The 21308-nt window shown below is 37.0% G+C and overlaps 2 protein-coding genes across 6 annotated transcripts in view; both read left to right on the top strand.

Moving 5' to 3' along the window:
- Window positions 1-21308, top strand: part of LOC140615726 (ankyrin repeat domain-containing protein 26-like) — a 94746-nt gene that overhangs the window by 31729 nt on the left and 41709 nt on the right. For all 5 annotated transcript variants that reach the window (XR_012016206.1, XR_012016202.1, XR_012016205.1 and 2 more), the window contains exon 2: window positions 16400-16533. The gene's annotated coding sequence lies outside the window, so the exon portion shown is untranslated. The remainder of the gene's footprint in view (window positions 1-16399; window positions 16534-21308) is intronic.
- Window positions 1-21308, top strand: part of B3GLCT (beta 3-glucosyltransferase) — a 236501-nt gene that overhangs the window by 191497 nt on the left and 23696 nt on the right. Inside the window, exon 18 of the transcript XR_012016201.1 lies at window positions 16400-16533. The gene's annotated coding sequence lies outside the window, so the exon portion shown is untranslated. The remainder of the gene's footprint in view (window positions 1-16399; window positions 16534-21308) is intronic.

Below are 21308 nucleotides of genomic sequence, written 5' to 3'. Positions count from 1 at the left end.
GTCTGAAGGACCCAACAGACAGCCTCCCTTCTCCCATCCCCACATCCCATAAGGAAGACAGGTGAGTTGACACTCACAGGCAGCTTCTCTTTTCCAGGACAGAGGGATGGCTGCCCACACTGATGGTAATGAGCACACCAGAGAAGTTATACTCCAATTATTTTTTATTTCCATGTCTTCTGCCCATCTTTCCTCACCATAGGCCAAGTTCTATTGATTCTTTTGCTTATTGTGTCTTCAGACTCTTCTGTGCATTCCCAGCACCATACTTACTGAGAGAGGCACTGGTGACTTGTTTCTTGGGAGATTGCCTAAGTTTTCAATATTACGGCTACCAAATCTTTTTCTACCAAATCTTAACACTCTCTCATTTGCTCTTGCCCCTTAAATGTTTTAATTCTTGAGTTTGGTTTAATCCTATTTTTTTTAATCCTATTTTTGACTTTGTTCTCAAGCACTAAAAAAGACTGGCTTGATTAGGATAAACTTCTGCATTTTGAAAAGCTTCCCACTTCATTCTCTGATTCACTGTCAAGTGCCTCTATGAACTTCAGGGCAGGGTAGGAGGCGCAGGCTCAGTCCTTGCCATTTGGATGTAAGATTTACTTGTGTGGGGGATGCAGGGGCAGTAGGTGACCTATATCTAGGCTACCCTAGCTCCAGCTCCATGCGCAGCTCTAGCCATCACTTATGTGAAGACTTGCTGAACTCATTCTAGGAACTCTTGGGCTGCTGGAAATGGGGATCCTGGGTAAACTGTGACTGGGTAAAGACCCTGGTTATACAAAATCTTGATTTATGGAATTATTTAAGAATTTATTATCACAAATATCTCATTTTCCAGACGCATTCTAGTGGTATTCTGTAACACCACGTACGATAGATGAAGTCAGCTATCTAGGAGTAATCACAAACCCTCTGAGGGGCAAGCAGCAGCAAGGGGTGCTATCAGTACATAAAGCATCAGGAGGCTTTAGGAAGGCCTGCCCCTTAGAGAGTCTCATCACTTAGGGAGGTCCTAGAGTTAATGTCAATATTTGAACATTTGCTTCTCTACACAATCACTCATGTAAGTTGGTATAAAATAAGGGCTTTTACAAGGAGCAAAGCCTTGAAATATAGTAAATGTTTAGTAAAAGCTTCCTGGATTAAAGTTAGGTTATATAAAGCTATGGTTTCTTGCTATTAAAACAACTTAAACTTGAATTCAGATCATTAACCATTTTGGCAGTAACCAACAACCAGCAAAAATTGTGAATGCTTACTATATATGGTCCTGAATATCAGTAGTTGAAAGTAAAAGCTTAGAGGTTGAGAGAAGTAATGATTCCAAATGCATAATTTTCCTATGGAACTACAGAAAGTACTAAGATACTTTTTCTAAGGATCTCTAGGAACTATAAAATCTAGTAAAAATTGGGCAAGTGAACTCTATTTCATCATTCCCCTAGATTATCTATTGTACTGTTATTTTATTTATTTTTCTTATATATATGTATTTTTTTATTGGAGTTGGATTTGCCAACATATAGTATAACACCCAGTGCTCATCCCATCAAGTGCCCCCCCCATGCCTGTCACCTAGTCACCCCATCCCCTGCCCACCTTCCCTTTCACTACCCCTTGTTTTTTCCCAGAGTTAGGAGTCTCTCATGTTTGTCACCCTCTCTAATTTTTCTCACTCATTTTCTCTCTCCTATAATCCCCTAGATTAACTATTGTACTGTTAATTTAGCTAAATGAGAAAATTAAACACCTCTTTGATGAATTAGATATCTTATTAATGTCACTGTATACTCTTAGTCAAGACCAAACCAAATGAAACACAGACAGCTGGAGTGATTACACCTAATCTCATTAGAGTACAATTACAGGTGTCAAGAGAGATGGCCAGAACACTCCACATATTAGAATTGCTTTTAATTTGAAACAAAACTTATTCCATAACATGTCAAACATTTAAACCAACTTGGTAGAGTGTGGGAGAGGTAATCAAGACAAAAAGGATATGACTATGTTTAAAAGAATAAGTTACATGTTGGCCTGTAAAATTACCGTAGAATTCGTAGTGTGTAACATTTAAGAAATCTTACTCTTCACACCACTAGGCCATTCATTCTTACATGCATTTGTGCAAACATGTACATGTGAAGTCAAGTCTAAATTAAAGGAGCACAGAGGTAGAAGCAGGCATAGGAGGGAACAACATGTTCAAGACATGGAGACAACAGAACACAGAGAAGTAAGGTATTTTCTATATCGTTGGGAAGCAGAGATGTGTACTGATGCTGGGGCTGAGGATGGAAAGATAAAGAGAGTTGGATAAGCAAGGGCTGACCCAGCAGAGTCTGTAAAAGCCAAGATAAGGAATTTGGACTTCATCCTAAGAGCAATGGAGGACTTTTGAGGGATTTTAAACAGGAAAGTGACATGATCATGTTTGCATTTTAGAGATACTTTGGCCTGTGTGTGCAAAACAGATTAGAAGGCAAGAGTTATGGAGTTATTAGAGAGGGTGCTGAGGACAGTTTTACAGGTAAAAATAAAATGCATGCTATCCTTCAATGTCTACAATTTTGAAAATCATATGCTCATAAGATGAAAAATCAGATGGAAATTATAGATTTGGAAGTCCTCTTATAATTTATATCTTATCCAGTGGAACTTGATTTCAGGATTAAAAACCCTCTCTTCAGGGACTATATATATATCTACAATGGTGTCCAGTGTCTGTCCAGAAGAGAAGAGATTTAGGATGTGAGTATCATGGGAATAACTACCTCTCAAAGTGTTTTTGAATCAAAATGATTTTAATTATGTTAAGGATAGTGAAAACTGATGTCCTTTTGGTTTTCTGAGAAACGAGTAATAATAGCCCAAGAGCCAGGAATCTTCATAATCCCCAGATCTTGATGAATGATTGAATTCATGGCTTATTTTTGTTTTGCAAAAATTTTTATTTCTCAGCATGATGAACTTATCCTATCTAGGACAGTTTGGTTTTTGTCCTATCTTGAAAGACTAAAGAATGCCAGGAGAGAATATGAGTAAAAATCACACCAATATAGTGTTGATGGTTTTGTAGAATGTTGTGGTTTGGGCTTGAAGGTTTTCTTCAGACAAGAAAGTATAGCATTCATTTCAAGTCTATTTTTTTCCAATTTAAGGGCATACACTGTGTATTTATGTTCTGGTATACACCACTACCTATGTTATATGAATACTTGTAATATATGTTTTGGAAATAGTTGGGAAGAAGATCTAAAATGCTATAAATAGCTCCTTTAATACTTTAAAAATCATTCTTCAGTAACCCATAATAAATCTTTCTCCTCACTTAATCCTGAGGGAAATCACTAGAAAGAAAACTCAGTTGGATTTGAGAAGGTAGATACACCAAAACTCCTAAGACATAATTTGTCACTTAAAATACATTAAGAAAAAAAAAAAAGTTTTATGGCATTATCTGCTTTGTCAAATTTCTTAAAAACCCCATTTTAAACTTTGAATAATACAGTTTATCTCTCTAAAGTATGATTAAGTAGATAGATTCTAACTCGACCTCATCCTCTATAGGCATAGGTTCAGGGCATTCACTTTTTTTTTTTTTTCCTTTCATGACATTTTAGTCTAATCTCAATGTGACAGATTCAGATATCCTAAAAGCAATGTTGAGAAGATTTCTGCTCTCCTTGGTTTATGCCTGGGAACCTGGCTTCTGTGTATGCGTTGGACATGCAAGAGTATCATCAATGTTAATCAACTGACTTCAACACTGAAGGCAGTGAAGACATGTAACAATAGAAAAGTGCTCAGCCAAGAGACAAACGTGGCAGGTTTAGAAGGAAAACTTCAGGTTGGCACATCCTCAAAGGGGTTTGGTTGGTATGCTTTCTTTTCTTTTCCTATATTTTAGTTCAACATTTATTGTTGATTTACATGTGTGTACTAAGTTAGGCAACATGGGGAGTATAAAAGAAATGCAAGAACTATCTCTATTGCCCTAAAACTTATAACAGTTGGGAAGATGAGACACATATACAAGTTAAATAAGACCGTATACAAACAAGAAAATGAATGAAGTAGACTTTGGGAGTATGGAGCAAGGAGAACAGGTGGCTTTCAAGGAGGAAGGAGGTAAGGGTAGGTAGCAAGGTAATAGAATTTGGTAGAGGTATGGTCTAGAGGTAGAGGAGAGAGAAGGAACAGAAACATAAGCAAAAATGCAGAGACATGGCACTATTTAGCATGTTCTAGGCTCTCTAGGCTCACTCTGAAGGAATCAGAGTGATTAGGGTGGGAGAAAGGGACAGATTACATTGGAAAGGAAAGTTTGGGTCAGATTGTGAAGAATTGTGAATTTCATTCCAAGGAGTTTGATTTTTTTTTTTTCAAGGAGTTTGATTTGATTTGTTGACAATGGGGCATCATCTAAATAAAGTTTTAAGTGGGAGAGTACAAGTCACCTCATAAAATATACATTTTAAATTTAAAATCCTTTTAGAATTAAAAATAATCAAAGCAGAGAAAAAAAGACAACAAAATGAGGCTGCTCTTCCATCAGACCTTAATGTATTTTTTATAGTTGGGGAGGTCTCTACTCAATGCTGTTCAACATGCTAGGGGATATGATGATAAAAGAAACATATGGATAAAGTAGAGGAATCTCAGGATTCTTTTAGGGGTCCTGAGAGTCTTAGAAACAAGCAGCCTAGTGAGCTACAGGAGTCAGGAGACACAGAAAAACATCTGCCTCAAGAGGGTTCCCAGACCACATAGCTGGGGCAGGTATTACAAAAACAAGAGCAGAGCGGATGCCCCCAGCCTGAGCCATCTTAGCATCTTCTTCTACTGGTGTCAGTCTCTCCTGCCTTCACTCTGGATCTGCAGATCCGCAAGATTCTTGGTAATTGCCCTCTCTAGGTTTTTCCCATCCTCCCCAAAATCTGGATAAAGAACCAAGGTTAAAAAGTAGGTGACCTGCCCAAATTCACCCAACCAACCCGGCACAAAAGAACTGGAAGCTGTGTGCTTTTCTTAGTATCATGGGACCGTTGCCAAAGGTGTCAACTTCCACCCCAGGGGATTCAATGGCTCCAGAAACCCGGATTTCCAAACTCCAGACATGTTTATATAGTTTTATGGTGGCTACTTTTCCCTTATGTTCAACAGACTTCTAGAGTTCAACACCTTGCCTACACCATCCAGACCCTTCTTCCTGTGAAGACAGACTCTTGCAACCTGGGTCCCGCTGGCCCTCTGAAAGAGACAACAGTGAGGGGCAGCAAGAGTATATAGAACACGTAGGTAACCTGGTTATCTATAGGTTAGGTATTAGGGTACTGGGTGGCAAGTTAAGAAACAAAGAAGCAAAATGACCAGAGGTGGGCAGCAAAGTCTGAGGACCTGCTCTATGGAGGTTTACATTAATTACAGGCACAAAATTGGCAAAATATACTTGCTATCAGCTACTATGGCAAGAGGATGGGGTGGGAGGCTGGAGAGTGCAGCTTACTGCCTCCTGCATAAGCAATAGATTGCTGTCCATGTTTTGGACTAGTGGGGAACACTTTTCACCTCTAATTTCAAACAGGAAATGACCTTTTATGTTGAAACTGTAACCCATCCACATTGTTTTTAATCTAATGGTGATACATTTGAGCTAATATTCAGCTGCTGAGCTGGATTTAAAACACCTATCTGATTACCATAGCATGTAGGAAGAAGCTGGGTCCCACAGAGAGAATGCAATTGCCAAAGAGAACACAGAGACAGGCACAGCAGGATTGGACTCTTAGGGCCATAGCAAACCTCACAGGGCATAGTTCAGGGAAGCAGAGCCTGCCATAAAACAAATGGGAAGGACAGTGTCATTGGAAGCTATTTTGTGAGCAACTTCCTAAGCATAAAGTCCAGTTATAAGGGCACCAAATCAAGAAGGGGATACACAAAGAAGATATTCTGTGGAACATGGACATTTGGGACATGAGGAAGAGGACCCAGACTAGACCAGGACGGTCCCCTAATCCACCCTGGATAAGGATTGTCATTGATCCCTTTAGTAGGGAAGAATTCCAGATTCATACCATCCCCCACTGTATACACATTGAGTTTATAGCCAGTTTCATCTGCCCCTGAGTATATACATGGCCCATTTGTAGTGCCCCTACCTTTCTCCCTATTCTGGATTCCCACGTCTCTTCCCAGCAAAAATTCTATTTTTCCCCCCTTTAAGATCCCTCTTCCAAAACATTCCTCAGGATTTCTAATTGTATTTTCATTGGTAATCTGAATATCCCTACTTCTAGGAAGGTAGAAGTTCATTTTCTTCCTGAAGCCTCTGGAAGGAGACACAGTGACTTACATGCTCACTAAAAACAAAGCTCACATGCTTTACAACCTCTCTGGCCTCATCTCCATGCTCTGGCCACCTCCCACACAGGCCACTCCCCACATGGCTACTCATCTCCTCTGGATCACCACTCCACCAGTATTAGAGCACAAGTGACATGGTTTTGTTCCTTTGGACCACAGCCCCCTCCTTTCTGGAGCATACTCCTCCCCATGGGAGGGAGAGCATGTTGTGGGTAGGTGGGCAGAAAAGTTGGCTCAGGGACACACAGGATATCCATCCTGTCTGGCACATCTGCTTCACCATGCCCTGTCAGATCCAATGGGCTAAGCTTCCTTATTCACAGGAATTTTTCTCTTAGGACTCTACTTCTCTTTAGTCTGGCTTCCTCTGGGGACACTCAGTCCAGCAGAAATATCTAAATATACATTGATTTCACATGTCCCCACAGGGTTCCTGCTCCATCAGGTACATCAAGAGATATGTCCAGACATTGCTATCAGTGACAGTTAAGAATTTTCCCAATGTTCCACGACAGTTAAGAACGGTCTGCCTGGAGCATCACAGCTGACCTCTGGGTCAGAGGTCATGAGTTCTAAGGTTTCTCAGGTGTGGCCTGGATAAAAATGCCCTTTTACATGCATATAAAAACCTATATAATTTTCATTTTGATGTATGTGTTCTAGTCCTATTAAGTGTATTGTTTTGCTCTATTTTCATATAAAATCCTAACTTAAAGAATTCTAGAAAAAAAAAAAAAGAATTCTAGGTATTTTTCTAGGCCCATAAATGGATTGGGTAGGCCTGAAGACTAGGCTCCCAGAGTTTAGGAGCCGGATGGGCAGCATTCTTGCTAATGAGGCTGATTTCTGCAGGGGATGGAGTACTGACGTAGGGTGGGGGGTAGGAGCAGAGAGGGAAGTTGAACAGGCATCAGGAACCTAGGAAAAATTTGGGTTAATTTTCCAAAAATTTGGAACTTGGTCAAAGTTCTGTCATGATCTGCTAACAGTCATGGGCAAGAAAAGGACATAATATTTAAAACCCTAAGTTAACCATTTTTTTCATCGTAGAACTATTTTTACTTTGAGATATTAAAGCGGAAGGATACATAAAACTACCGTTTAAAGAATAATTATTAAGCAAACACCTATATGGCCTAGATATGTGTTTCCTATAAAGGCAGAATATAGTCCTTGAACTTGACTGATGTGAGAGCTTGTAGGGCAAATAGGGTAAAAGGCTTGGTAGAACATGTAAAAGAATAGCGGGGAGGGTCGGAGGTGAGTAGGAAGGAGGTGGGGATGATGGCGTATGATTGCTTCGTGGTACATACACACCAAGGTCTGAAAAGACATTGATCAGGAAGGCATGAAACCAGGAACAGTAAACCAGGAGCAGCAGATCTGGGCTTTTGTTCCCCCACCACCTGGGTCTTATTGGGCATGTGACTGAACAGAGCACTTAAGCTCTGCTTGAGCCCTGCTTTCTGCTTTCTGCAGAAATTGAGCCCATTGAGCCCTGCTTTCTGCATCTATAAAACAGAGTAATTGTACTATCTCTTCATGTTCCATGAGATTGTTGTGAAAACAAAAAATGTAAGTTTACTTAAGTCCTTCAACAACTGAAATAGTATTAAGTTTAAATTCTATTGCTTCTTCTTATTTTCTCCTATGTAACTCACTGTTTAATAGTATATGAAGGTGAGTTTTAGAATCTGATTATAGCTCTTAATTATTTTGAGGAACTGGGCTAGGTTTTGGAAAATGTTCTCAATCTCTCAAAACATCTGGTGAGGATTAGCTGAGGAGTAGCCATGGTGACAATTTGTGAGAATCAGAACAGCTGTCAAGATGGAAGTCTGGCTCTGAACTAGTCAACCCACTGTAAACATACCTCCTACCTACTGTAGAAAAGGCTCTGCTTGCTCTTTGACATTGGAGTTGTTGTTTTTTTCAAACACAGTTTTGAGACACTTGTTGGTTAGTTTTGTTATTGTAAGAGCTGTTTGTTCTTATTCTACCAGGGGTATTGGATTTTGTGGTCTCTGCCTTTGCCTAAGGGAGGATAATTCCAGCTCACCACTTTGGCAGACATTTTGTTAGAGTTAAGAAGTACCTTGGTTATATTCCCAGTTTTACAATTAAATAGGGTGTATTGATATAAGACAAAGAAGACACTGCAACTCCAACTAGTTGGCTTTTAAAAAATATATTCTAGAAATAAGTTAGCAAAAACACATATAATTTCAGTGTAGCTTTCTGGGTCAAGATTTAGAGTACCTTCCACGGGCTTCCATCCCAGTCTAGTTGAGAACAGGCACACCTGACAGTTTAGTGGAGTGGCTAAGACCCTAGGCTTATGTGTTACGCAAATCAGGAGTAAAATGTTGGCATATATCTTTCCAACTATTTTTCAGAGTGCAATAGGCAAAATAAATTTCTTTTTTCTTTTTTTTATAAAGGTAGGACAATATTTTATGTCTCAGTAAATTGTGTTTCTAACTTAATTTATAGAAATCAATAGTCTACATTATTTAATATCAATCTGTAGCTTATAATGTCTGCATAGTATTTTACTGTATATATTTAACCAGCCCTCTTAAACTTTATTTAGATTGCTTTCAATTCTTTGATTTTGTCTAAGTATAGTTGACACACATCTTATAGTAGTTTCAGGTACAACATAGTGATTACATAAGTTTGTATGTTATGCTGTGCTCACCACAACTGGAGTTCCCATCTATCACCATGATTACAATACCATTGACTACAATCCTTGCACTGTACCTTTTGCTCCTATGACTTACTCATTTCATAACTGCCAGCATGTGTCTCCCACTTCCCTTCACTCATTTTTTCTATTCTCCCCTCAGGCAACCACTAGTTTGTTCTCTGTATTTATGGGTCTATCTGCTTTTTTACAATTGTTTCAATGGTTTTGGTTTTTAGATTTTACATATAAGTGAAATATGGTATTTGTTTCTGTCTGACTTATTTCACTTAGCATAATACCCTCTAGTTCCACCCTTGTTGCCTAAGATTTAATTGTTTGCTTTTATTAATACTGCTGCAAGGGATCCCTGGGTGGCGCAGCGGTTTGGCGCCTGCCTTTGGCCCAGGGTGTGATCCTGGAGACCCGGGATCGAATCCCACGTCGGGCTCCCGGTGCATGGAGCCTGCTTCTCCCTCTGCCTGTGTCTCTGCCTCATTCTCTCTCTCTCTCTCTGTGACTATCACAAATAAATAAAAAATAAATAAATAAAAATTAATACTGCTGCAATTAATAACCTCATAGAAACTACTTATTTCTGATGATTTCATTAGTATTAAGGATGGAGAGGAATCTTTTCTAAACCTGTATGATTATTTAAAAAGTTTTTCATAACACTGCAAAATAACTTCCAGAAAAGTTATCAAGAAAGAAGAGAGAACAATATTTCTGTACTGATAGAAATGACCTAGAAGAGAGAAAAACTGATGTTTGGTAGTAAGGGCAGCATAGTCAAAACAATGTCCTTGAGGAAGTAGAGTATGGGATCTTAGTGCCCAAATGGAGTGGGGGTGATTTTAAATAGAAACAAGGAGAACTTATCTTTGGTAGAAAGCAGGAAGGTACAGTATGTGGGGGAAGATGCTAGAAGGTTGACAGTGTGGTGATGGGAGAGAAACTCTGATTGCTTCAAATTTCTTAGAGAAGTAAAAAACAAGGTCATGAGTTAGAGTGAAGGCAGTAGAGAAGATGAAAGTTTAAAAGGAAAAGATGGTAAACTATAGTTGATTCTCATTATTTGTGGATTTAATATTTGCAAATTCACCCATTTGTTACAATTAACTTGGCACCCCCAGGTCTGTACTCTCAGTGTTTTCAATTGCAGATACATGCACACTTAGAACTGTGAAAAATTGTTGTCACCCAAGATGTACACTCTTAGCTGAGACTGAACGAGATGACATTCTGCCTTTTTGTTTCAGCTCTCATACTATAAGAAAGTGTCTTTTTCACGGTCTACTTAGAGCCAGATTTTTAGCATTTTGTGCTTTTTATTGGTGATTTTGCTGTTTACAATGCTTCCTTCCAGGCATAGTGCTGAAATGCTGTCTAGTGTTCCTAAGAGCAAGGAGGCTGTGGCATGCCTCATGGAGAAAATATGTGTACTAGATAAGCTTTATTCAGGCATGAGTTATAAAGCCATAATCTGTAAGCTCAATGCTAATTAATCAGTAATATATATTAAATAAGATGTTTTTAAACGAAAACTGACAAAAAAAGTGTTATATGCTACCAGTTGATGAAAATGTAGCCAAAAGCTTACGGGAACCTGACTCTGTATTTCTGCTAGGAGCACTGGTTCAGTATGCATTAGTTCACTGTTGCTGGTGACTTCAAAGGATGTAACTGTAGTGAATAACAAGAATTGACTGCACTTTTTTTAGAAGAACAGGAGAGTGAATGAAATAGGGAAGTATAAATGATTGACATCGTAAAGTAAGGGTCCAATTGACTTAAAATTATAAATTTGAAGTAAGATCAATCACTGTGATTGTGTGTTTTCCTCTAGTCATATTAGCTGTACAGATATATATGAAATATGCAGACAGCGGGTTTTGGCTAGGATTGTGATTTTGCCAAAAGAGTATGGTGATGCCAGGCAGAAATTGAGGGGTTGAGAGTGTATGCAAGTGAGTGGTTATGATAGTGCCCCTTATGGCTTATGTCTTTGTGTGTGTATTTTATTTATATATATTACTAATTTTTTCAGTGTAGAGGATGTCAAGCATATCTTTGCCTCAAGATGTGAGTTTCAAAAGGTACTTATTTCTAACATTCCTCCATAAGAATAAGGACTGCTTCCCAAGACACATAAACTATGATTAATGTATTTGATTAGGAGAGACCAGAATTTGACAGCAGCTACTGATGGACAGCCATCTTTCATTGCTTACTTTATATTCACTGAATACTTCCCAGAAAATCAGACATCATACAGATTTATATCTTTTTCAGTGTGGAATTCAAGATTTTTAAGTTTTCTTTTTTTTTTTCTTTTTTTTTTTATTTTTAAGTTTTCTGAACTCAATTTGTCAAGATTAGAATCCATGTTTCACCAAATACTAGCAAGATAAGCTCATAAATCTGGTGGCTATGTTGTGGTTTATTAAACCCAGGTAAGACAACTATTGATATCATCAAATTTTGTCATACTCAATGAAACTTTCTCCAGCAGACCACCACTACATTCATCAATTGAAGCTTTAAAAAACAAAACCTTCCCCAATCAAGAACTAGTAAATTGGAAGACTAGAACAATTTATGTTAGCTAAAACCACCAAATTTTAAGTTGAATAGATTGTTTAATATGCCATTGTAAAAAATTATTAATGTTAATGGTATATATGTGTTAGTTAAAACTTATTTTCCTCCAAATTTCAGAATTCTATTGTAAGTACAGCAACTTCATTTGGCATAAAATTTTCTAGAGAATAAAAAGAGGATATATTCTGACTCATCTTTGAGGTTAGCCAAGTGTGGCACCAAATTCAGACAAGGATCATATAATAAAAGAAAATAGTATTATCTTTATCTATATATATCACTCATTTAGTTACATAAAAAGTCCTAGGCATGGTAAAAGTATACTAAATTCAATAATATAAAGGACAGAAATTATACTCTGACCAAGTTGGGCAAATCCTAGAGATGCAGGAGTGGTGACTATTAGAAAAATCTCTAAATGCCTGTGTTCTCCTCTAGGCTTTTGATAGATTCCTGCCTCACACTTAGGTCTTTTATCCCTTTTGATTTATATTTGTGTATGGTGTAAGAAAATGGTCCAGTCTCATTTTTTTGCATGTGGCTGTCCAATTTTCCCAGCACCATTTATTGAAGAGACTGCCCTTTCTCTTTCCTGCTTTGTTGAATATTAGTTGACCACAGAGTTGACACATGAGTGGCCCATTTCTGGGTTCTCTATTCTGTTCCTGATCTATGTGTTGGTTTTTGTGCCAGTACCATACTGTCTTGATGATCACAGCTATGTAATATAGCTTGAAATCAGGCATTGTGATGCCTTCGGCTATGGTTTTCAAAATTCCTTTGGCTATTTGCAGTCTTCTCTGGTTCCATACAAATTTTAGAATTATTTGTTCCAGCTCTGTGAAAAATGTCCATGGCATTTTGATAGGTATTGCATTGAATGTATAAATTGCTCTGGGTAGCATAGCCATTTTAACAACGTTTATTCTTCCAATCCATGATTACACCTCTCTTCCTCAATTTCTTCCATAAGTGTTCTGTAGTTTTTCGAGTACAGATCCTTTACCTCTTTGATTAGGTTTATTCTTACATATCTTATGGTTTTTGGTTGCAGTTGTAAATGGGAACAATTCCTTAATTTCACTTTCTTTTGTCTCGTTAGTGTATAGAAATGCAATTGATTTCTGTGCATTGATTTTATATCCTGCCACATTGCTGAATTGCTGTATGAGTTCTAGCAATTTTGGAGTGGAGTCTTTTGGTTTTCCACATGAAGTAGCATGTCATCTGCAAAGAGTGAGAGTTTGACTTCTTTGCCAATTTGAATGCCTTTTATTTTTGTTGTCTGTTTGCTGAGGCTAGGACTTCTAGTACTATGATGAACAACAGTGGTGAGAGTGGATATCCCTATGGTGTTCCTGATCTTAGGGGAAAAGCTCTCAGTTTTTCCCCATTGAGAAAGACACTCACTGTGGGTTTTTCATAGATGGCTTTTATGATACTGGGATAGATAGAACTTTTATGTTCCCTCTATCCCTGCACTATGGAGAGTTATAATCACAGGATGCTGTATTTTGTCAAATACTTTTGTCTGCATCAATTGGGAGGATAATACGGTTTGTGTCCTTTCTTTTACTAATGTGATGTATCATGCTGATTGATTTGTAAATGTTGAACCACTCTTGCAGCCCAGGAATAAATCCTATTTGTTTGAGGTTAAGATATGGGCAGAAGACATTTCTCCAAAGAAGACATACAAATAGCCAACAGACACATGAAAAAATGCTCCGCATCCCTTGGCATCAGGGAAATATAAATCAAAACCACAATGAGATGTCACCTTATACCAGTCAGAATGGCTAAAATGAACAAGACAGGAAACAACAAATATTGGCGAGGATGCAGAAAGACAGGAACTGTCTCATATTTTTGATGGGAATGCAAGCTGGTATAGCCACTCTGGAAAATGGTATGGAGGTTCCTCAAGAATTTAAAAATAGAACTAACCTATGACCCAGCAATTGGGTCAATAAATACTACTAAGTATTTATCCCAAAATACAAATGTAGTGATCTGAAGGCATACCTACATCCCAATGTCCAAAGGAGCAATTTCCACAATAGCCAAACTGTGGAAAGAGCTGAGATTTCCATTAACAGATGAATAGATAAAGATGTGGTATATATACAATGGAATATTACTCAGCCATTAGAAAGTACGAATACTTATCATTTACATTGATGGGGATGGAACTGGAGGCTATTATATTGAGTGAAATAAGCCAATCAGAGAAAGACAGTTATATGTTTTCACTCATATGTAGAATATAAGAAACAGTGCAGAGGATATCGAATAAGGGAAGGAAAATTGAAGGGGAAGTCATCAGAGAGAAAAGCCATGAGAGACTCTTAGCTATAGGAAATAAACTGAGGGTTGCTTGAGGAGATGTGAGTGGGGGGATGGGGTAATTGGGTGATGGGCATTAAAAAGGTTATGTGATGTGATGAGCACTGGGTGTTATATGCAACTGACAAATTATTGAACACTACATCTGAAAGTAATGATGGCTAATAGTAATATGTTGGCTAATTGAATTTAAATTAAAGCAAATCTCTAAATGTAGTCAACCATATTGATACAGAAGAAAAAAGTACAGACATTTCAATAGGGGCACAAAGGGAATTTGGGAAAATTCTATACTTATTCATGATTTTTTTTTTTTTTTTTTTTACAAAAAGCTCTTGGTAAAGACATGGTAAGAGATAGAAGATAACTCCTTTAATATGACTGAGGTTATCTTTTCAAAACCTACACCAAACTTCATATGGGTGAAACTGTTGAATCATCCCATTAGAAAATCAAGAACCCATTACTACCATGTCCTTTCTACATTATGTGATGGTTCTGGACAAAGCAGTACATCAAGAAAAAGAATAATATAAGGATTAGAGAGGAGAAAATAAAATTGTCATTATTCACATCAGTTGTCTACATAGAAAACCCAAAACAATCTTATCTGCCTTAGCTGTAAGATATTCATTTAACTTCATTTTAAAAACTTCTTACATTTCTTTCAAGCAGTATACTGTTTCAAACAGTATATTGTTTACTTCTGTGGGAAAATAAAAACAATAAAAATAGACTCAGTAAGAAAACAAAATTAAAGAGATAATATTGTTGCAAATTCTCAATAGCATAATGGAATCATATTTATTTTCAAATGACCAAATACTGACATTTCACGTGGTACTCCTTTAATATATATTTGGAATAATCTGTTTCTTGGAAGTTTGACAGAATAACTGGTTTGAGCAAAAACTGGTGAAAACTGAATAACATCTCTAATCTCATTAATAATAATATGCCAGGGGATCCCTGGATGGCTCAGCAGTTTAGCGCCTGCCTTTGGCCCACGGTGTGATCCTGGAGTCCCGGCATAGAGTCCCGTGTTGGGTTCCCTGCATGGAGCCTGCCTCTCCCTCTGCCTGTGTCTCTGCCTCTCTCTCTCTCTCTCTGTGTGTGTGTGTGTCTATCATGAATAAATAAAATCTTTAAAAAATAATAATGTGCCAATGTCAATTTACTGATTTGGATATTGTGCTATAGTTATAAAAGGCGTCACCATTGGGGAAAGATGGGTAAAGGGTTCATGGGGTTCTATTCCATCCTTTTTTGCAATTTTTGTAAATCTAAAATTATTTCAAGATAGAAATTTAAAAAGAAAACATGTCTTGTTTATGACTTTCATTTAAAAAATTTTAATCAGATAAAAATCACGTAGCACTTATTTCTTAATCTAGCTCATTGTTGCTCACCTTACCTAGAAATGGAATCCCTTAAAAGGCCTGTCTCCAAAAAGCAAAATTTTCACATTTATGTTTCTCAAAGCTTGCAATATAGAATTTGATCTCTGCAGTAGTAAGGTCATGGGTATTAATAGTTGTTGGCTAAAAAAAAATCCCAGGGAGGTCATTGTCACCTATAGTTTTCTGTCATCCATCCAGATTCTACATTAGTATAAACAATCTACGCTTAATTGTAATTAAAGAGATAACCATGGATGGTATCTTCTACTGAGTGATGTGCATAAAACTTCATAAATATAGTTTAACCCATTGACAAGAGGTAATAATCGGCACATGATTGTAGCAATTCCTCTAACTAGCTATGCATCCTTTGGTTTCTAATACCAATTTGAAATCACTTTGATTCAGTTGGCCATAGCTCCTCAATTCTGTTTCCAGTTTCTGGAGTTTCAAAGATCATTCTATGCTTTAACTTAGAAGTTCTCCCTCTGCTCCCAGGTGTGGAGGCATCTCTGTAACTGACCAGAAGAAACAGTTTTGTCATGTCTCCTGTCAGAGTTGCACTAAATGCACTCAGCCCACTATGTGGCCCTTGGCTTGTCATTTTAATGGATCGCTGGGCAGCTGCTATAATGGGAGTCTATCTAAAAACACCACAATCAGAGACCATCTTCAAGAGATGCTCAAAGAGGAATGAACAGTGTGAGGCTTTTAGTTCTTATCAAATGTCAGCCTTTTTAAAGTTGAGAGTCAAAAAGGCTTTGAAAAAAGTCACCTTGTGAAATGACACAGTTCTATCCACTCTATTTTTTTTTTTGAGGGTTAAAGGGTTCAGTTTCATTTATACAATTTATTAGAAAAACTAATAGCTAAGTATTTAAAGCCACTGGGCTACTTTCCATTTTAAAAGTCTATTTCTAATGTTCTAAAATTAAAGTGGCAGAAATATTTTTACACAACATGGCAATTTCTTTTTCTGCCATAGGTTTTCATGTGTGTCTCAGGCTGGCCCACCAGACATATATGCCTGAAATCTTTGTTCTGAAGAGATTTGCCCCAATGATGGGAGAAGAAATTCAAGCACCACTGGAGCATTCCAGGCTGCCAGAGGTCTCTGAGGTAGGAAAAATGAACATGCTTTCCTGTGCCTCTGTACGGTAGGAAAGTAGTAAGAGGAAGAGTTAACATAGTTTGAGGATAGTGCCATGTTCTGAGGTAATCAATGCCCCTCTGGCTGAGAGCCTTTTCTGTATACAGCAAAGGGCCAATCCAATTTTTCTTCCACGGAGCTTTTCTGGATTTTTAATTTTCTTCATACAGAGGTCATCTCCTTAGATTACTAAGAAGTGGGCCACTTGATGGAAGAAAATTGAGTCCATTTCCTCCTTCAGAGAGCATTTCAAGTAAATTGTTTTTTTTGTGTGTGTGTTGTCATATGCTTCATTGAAATTGATTTTATCTAAGTTAATATTAGGAAAATGAATTCTAATGATTTTCAGATATTTCCTACCTATATCCTGTAAACATCTTATTTCCAATGACTCATCCTTGAGAAATAGGTACATTTCATAGATAGATAAAGCAATGCTCATAGAAGACGAGGATCCTTACTTTCAGTTGCCAAGGTTCTCAGGTTCCGTTACCACCCTTGATTTGACTTGCATCATCTCCATCTTTTCAACTTTGAGGTTAAAGTAATCTCTAATGACCCTGATTTCTGAATCACTTATTTGAAAACCAGTCATTTGAAGCTGAGGAAATAGAAGTAGAATCCCAGCTGACTTTTAAGAGTAACAAGCAGAAATCACTGTTGTAGGCTCTATCTTTACTGGACTTCAATTTAATAAAGTGAGGATGTCTTTCTTACTATTGGAGGATTCTCTAACTGGTGTTTGCATCCCTCACCATTATCATTTTTTTAAAAGTTCTTATTTAAATTCCCTTTAGTTAACATACGTTATTGTACTCTGACGGCTGGACATGTAGTACTGAGTAAGGAGGTGGGCCACAGGGACAGAAATAAGTGTGACCCTGTATACATGTCTCCTGTAGTCCCCTATAGATGCAGCTCCATATGATTATGCCAGGAGCCAGCCTCAGAACTCTTGCATCCATTATTCCAAGGAAGACACAACTATCCAGGGTTGACACTCCAGATGAAACCCACTTGCCATCCCAGAGCTAACAAAGGGATGAATTACAGATTCATAGAGGCTAAGAGAGGAAAATGATTTCAGAAATATAGAATATGATTTTTTTAATGAAAGAAATAAAATGTACTGACATAGAATGAAAGACAATTTAGTAAAAGTGCTAGGAAAGTACATTTAGGAAGGGGAAATGCAGACAAGAACCCTCTCCATCTTGCTCTAGCATATTAGATAAGCCATATATAAATGATTTGCTATTACTTGTTGGATCTTTTTTTTTTTTCAGTTTGGGTAATTGAGAATTGATGATGTGACAGGTCAGCTAATCAATATTGGTGTGTGCCTACTGAGTGCTAGAGACTTTGGTAGACAGTTACAAATAACTAAATAGAAGTATTATCTAATACTGGATAGTGAAAACTGTTGCTTGAACACAATGACTGTCATTTTTAGTGAGTGATTTGGATTTTTTTTCCTGTTAAAAGTTTATGCTTAATCCCCAAAATAAGACAGCAACATGTAGTGGTTAAGAACACAGACTGTAGCTAGACTGTGCTCTTTGGGTCAAGTCTAACTCTGTCATATTATGCCTTGTTACATTGGGTAAGTTATTCAAGCTTTAAAAATGAGGAAAATAATACCTATATTGTTGATTATTAGTAGTATTAAATGAAATATTTGAACACTGCTCAGAACAATGGCTGGCAAATAGTCCCATGCCAGTTCATTAAATAAACAAAAAAACCTCTCTTAGATTGTGTTAACATGAAATAACTGTAGATATTATCAAATCTAGTTGAATTGCAATAGATATGATTATCTCTGTCTTTTAGTTAAAGAAGCCAAGATCCAGAAATACAAAACATCTTAGCTAAGGATCCAATAATTGGCAAAACTGATATTTATATCCATTTACACTGCATATGGAGGCATGTACAGCCACCATCAACACTGAAACAAGGTCCTCCATAAGCAAAAAGATTACAATTCATTGAAGGCTCAGATAATGATTAGCATTTTTTGGCAATAAATTTTTTTTAATTAAGATATATATATTTTTAGACATAATGCTATTGTACACTTAATATAGTACAGTACAAACATAATTTTTGCATGCACTGAGAAAACAGAAAAAACTTTTGACTTGCCATAGTCACTTTATTACAGTGGTCTGGAATGAAATTCACAGTATCTCTTGAGGTATGCTTGTACAAAAAGCTTAACTGACATGATGGTGAAACCAGAGGGGAGAACTACTGGTTCCTTTGCCCTGGATAATGATACCCAACATTGTCAATAATTGGATTATTTTTTGTGTGGTATCATTCCACTGACTGAATTTGATTGTTTTGTCTCTAAATCATTTTACCCGCATGACCATAATTATCACAATAAAAATAGCAAACATTCATCATCAACAAAAGTTTCCATATATCCCTTGTTTCAGGCAATCACTGATCTGCCTTCAATAAAGAAAGTAGTTTATAGATGAGCTTGTATTTTCTAGAATGTTATATAATGGAATAATACAGTATGTCCCATTTTTTTTGGTCTGCTTTCCTTCATTCATAAATGTTTTCAGAATCATTTATGCTTTTGCTTTTTATTGCAGAATAATAACCCACTGTATAGTGTTATAGGTTGAATTGTGTATCCTCTACCACCCCCAAAAAGATATGGTGAAGTCCTGACCTCCAGTATTTGAGAATGTGACCTTATTTGGAAATAGGGTTTGCACAGAGGTAATCAAGTTAAAATGAGGTTATTAGGGTGGACTCTAATCCAATATGACTGGTGTTCTTATAAAATGGGAAAATTTGTACACAGAGAAATGCACAGAGAAAGGGTGATGTAAAGTCTCAGAGAGAACTTCAAGTCAATAAATTCCTGAGGCAACCAGAGGCTAGGAAAAAGACCTAGATAGGATGGATCTCTTTCATAGCTCTCAGAAGCAACCAACATTTTGGCTTTCTAGCCTCCAGAACTGTGAAACAATAAATATCTGTTGTTTAAGCCACCCACTGTATTATGGCAGCCCTAAGAACTAATACATGTGAATAAACAAAATGTTTTTGTCCATTTAGCTCTACTGATAAACATTTGGGTGGTTTTCAGTTTTGAGCTATTAATAAAAGATGTTTTGAGCTACAGCTTTGTGTAGATATACACATTTCTTTTGGATAAGTATTCATTTCTTTTGGATAAGTATCTAGGAGAGGAAGGATGGATCACGTAGTAAGTACATGCTTTTTCAAGACACTACCAAACTCATTTCCAAAATGATTGTACCATTTAAAAATCTGACCTATGATAGGCAGACCATGAGAGTTCTATTTCCTCCACATCCTTCCCAGTAGTTGGTTTGACCAGTCTTTTTGATTTTAGACATACTAATAGGTGAGTAGTGGTATTTCACTGTGATTTTAATTTGCATTTTAATAATAACTAGGAATATTGAGCATCTTGTCATATGCTCATTTACCATTTATATTATCTTCTTTGGTGAAGCATCAGTTGTTTTTGCTTATTTCACTGGGTTGTGAATTTTCTTATTACTGTGTTTTGGATATTTTTTTATAGGTTCTGGATATAAATCATTTATTGATTTATATTTTCAGACTTAAAAAATTTTTGACTTTCTTTTATACTTTGCTTCATATAATAACTCAAAGTGAATTATAGTCCTGAATATAAAACTTAAAGTTATAAAACTTCTAGAAGAAAGCAAGGAAGAAATGTTTATAACTTTGGGTTAGGCAAGATTTCTTGAATAGGACACCAAAAGCATGATCCATAAATCAACAAATTGATAAAACAGACCTTATTAAAATTAAAAATGTCTGCTCTTTAAAAGACTGTTTAGGGGGCACCTGGCTGGTTCAGGCTGGTTCAGTGGTTGAGCATCTTCCCTCAGCTCAGGGCATAATCCCGGGGTCCTGGGATCAAATCCCACATCAAGCTCCTCTCAGGGAGCCTGCTTCTCGCTCTGCTGTATGTCTCTGCCTCTCTCTCTGTGTCTCTCATGAATAAAGTATTTTTTTAAAAATTAAAAAAAAAAGACTGTTTAAACTGATGGTTACTAGAGAAGAGGGTGGGCAGGGATGGGTTAAACAGGTGATGGGGATTAAAGAGGGCACTTGTGATAAGCACCAGGTGATGTATATAAATGATGAATCACTAAATTCTACACCCATAACTAATATTAAACTGTACATTAATTAATTGGAATTTAAATAAAACCTTGGAGGAAAAAAAAGATAGTTTAAAGAATAAAAAGAAAACAAAATGAATGAAAATATTTCCAAAACATACATCTGTACAAGACTTTTATCTATAATATTCTTGAAACTCAATAATAAGAAAATAACTCAATATTAAAAATGGGCAAAGAGGGGATCCCTGGGTGGCACAGCGGTTTGGCGCCTGCCTTTGGCCCAGGGCGCGATCCTGGAGACCCGGGATCGAGTCCCATGTCGGGCTCCCGGTGCATGGAGCCTGCTTCTCCCTCTCCCTCTGCCTATGTCTCTGCCTCTCTCTCTCTCTCTGTGACTATCATAAATAAATAAAAATTAAAAAAAAATTTTAAAAAAAATGGGCAAAGAATTTTTCTAGTCTGTAGCTTGTCTTTTATTTTCTTCCACAAGTTTAATAGTTTTAGATTTTATATTTAAATCTATGATTTATTTTGAGTTAATTTTTATCTATGGTATGAAGTATAAATTGAAGTCATCTTTTTTGCATAGG

The sequence above is a fragment of the Canis lupus genome, chromosome 24 (genome assembly GCF_048164855.1).
Source record: "Canis lupus baileyi chromosome 24, mCanLup2.hap1, whole genome shotgun sequence".
In the NCBI taxonomy this organism is placed as follows: domain Eukaryota; kingdom Metazoa; phylum Chordata; class Mammalia; order Carnivora; family Canidae; genus Canis; species Canis lupus.
This window is presented reverse-complemented; position numbering and strand designations above follow the sequence as displayed.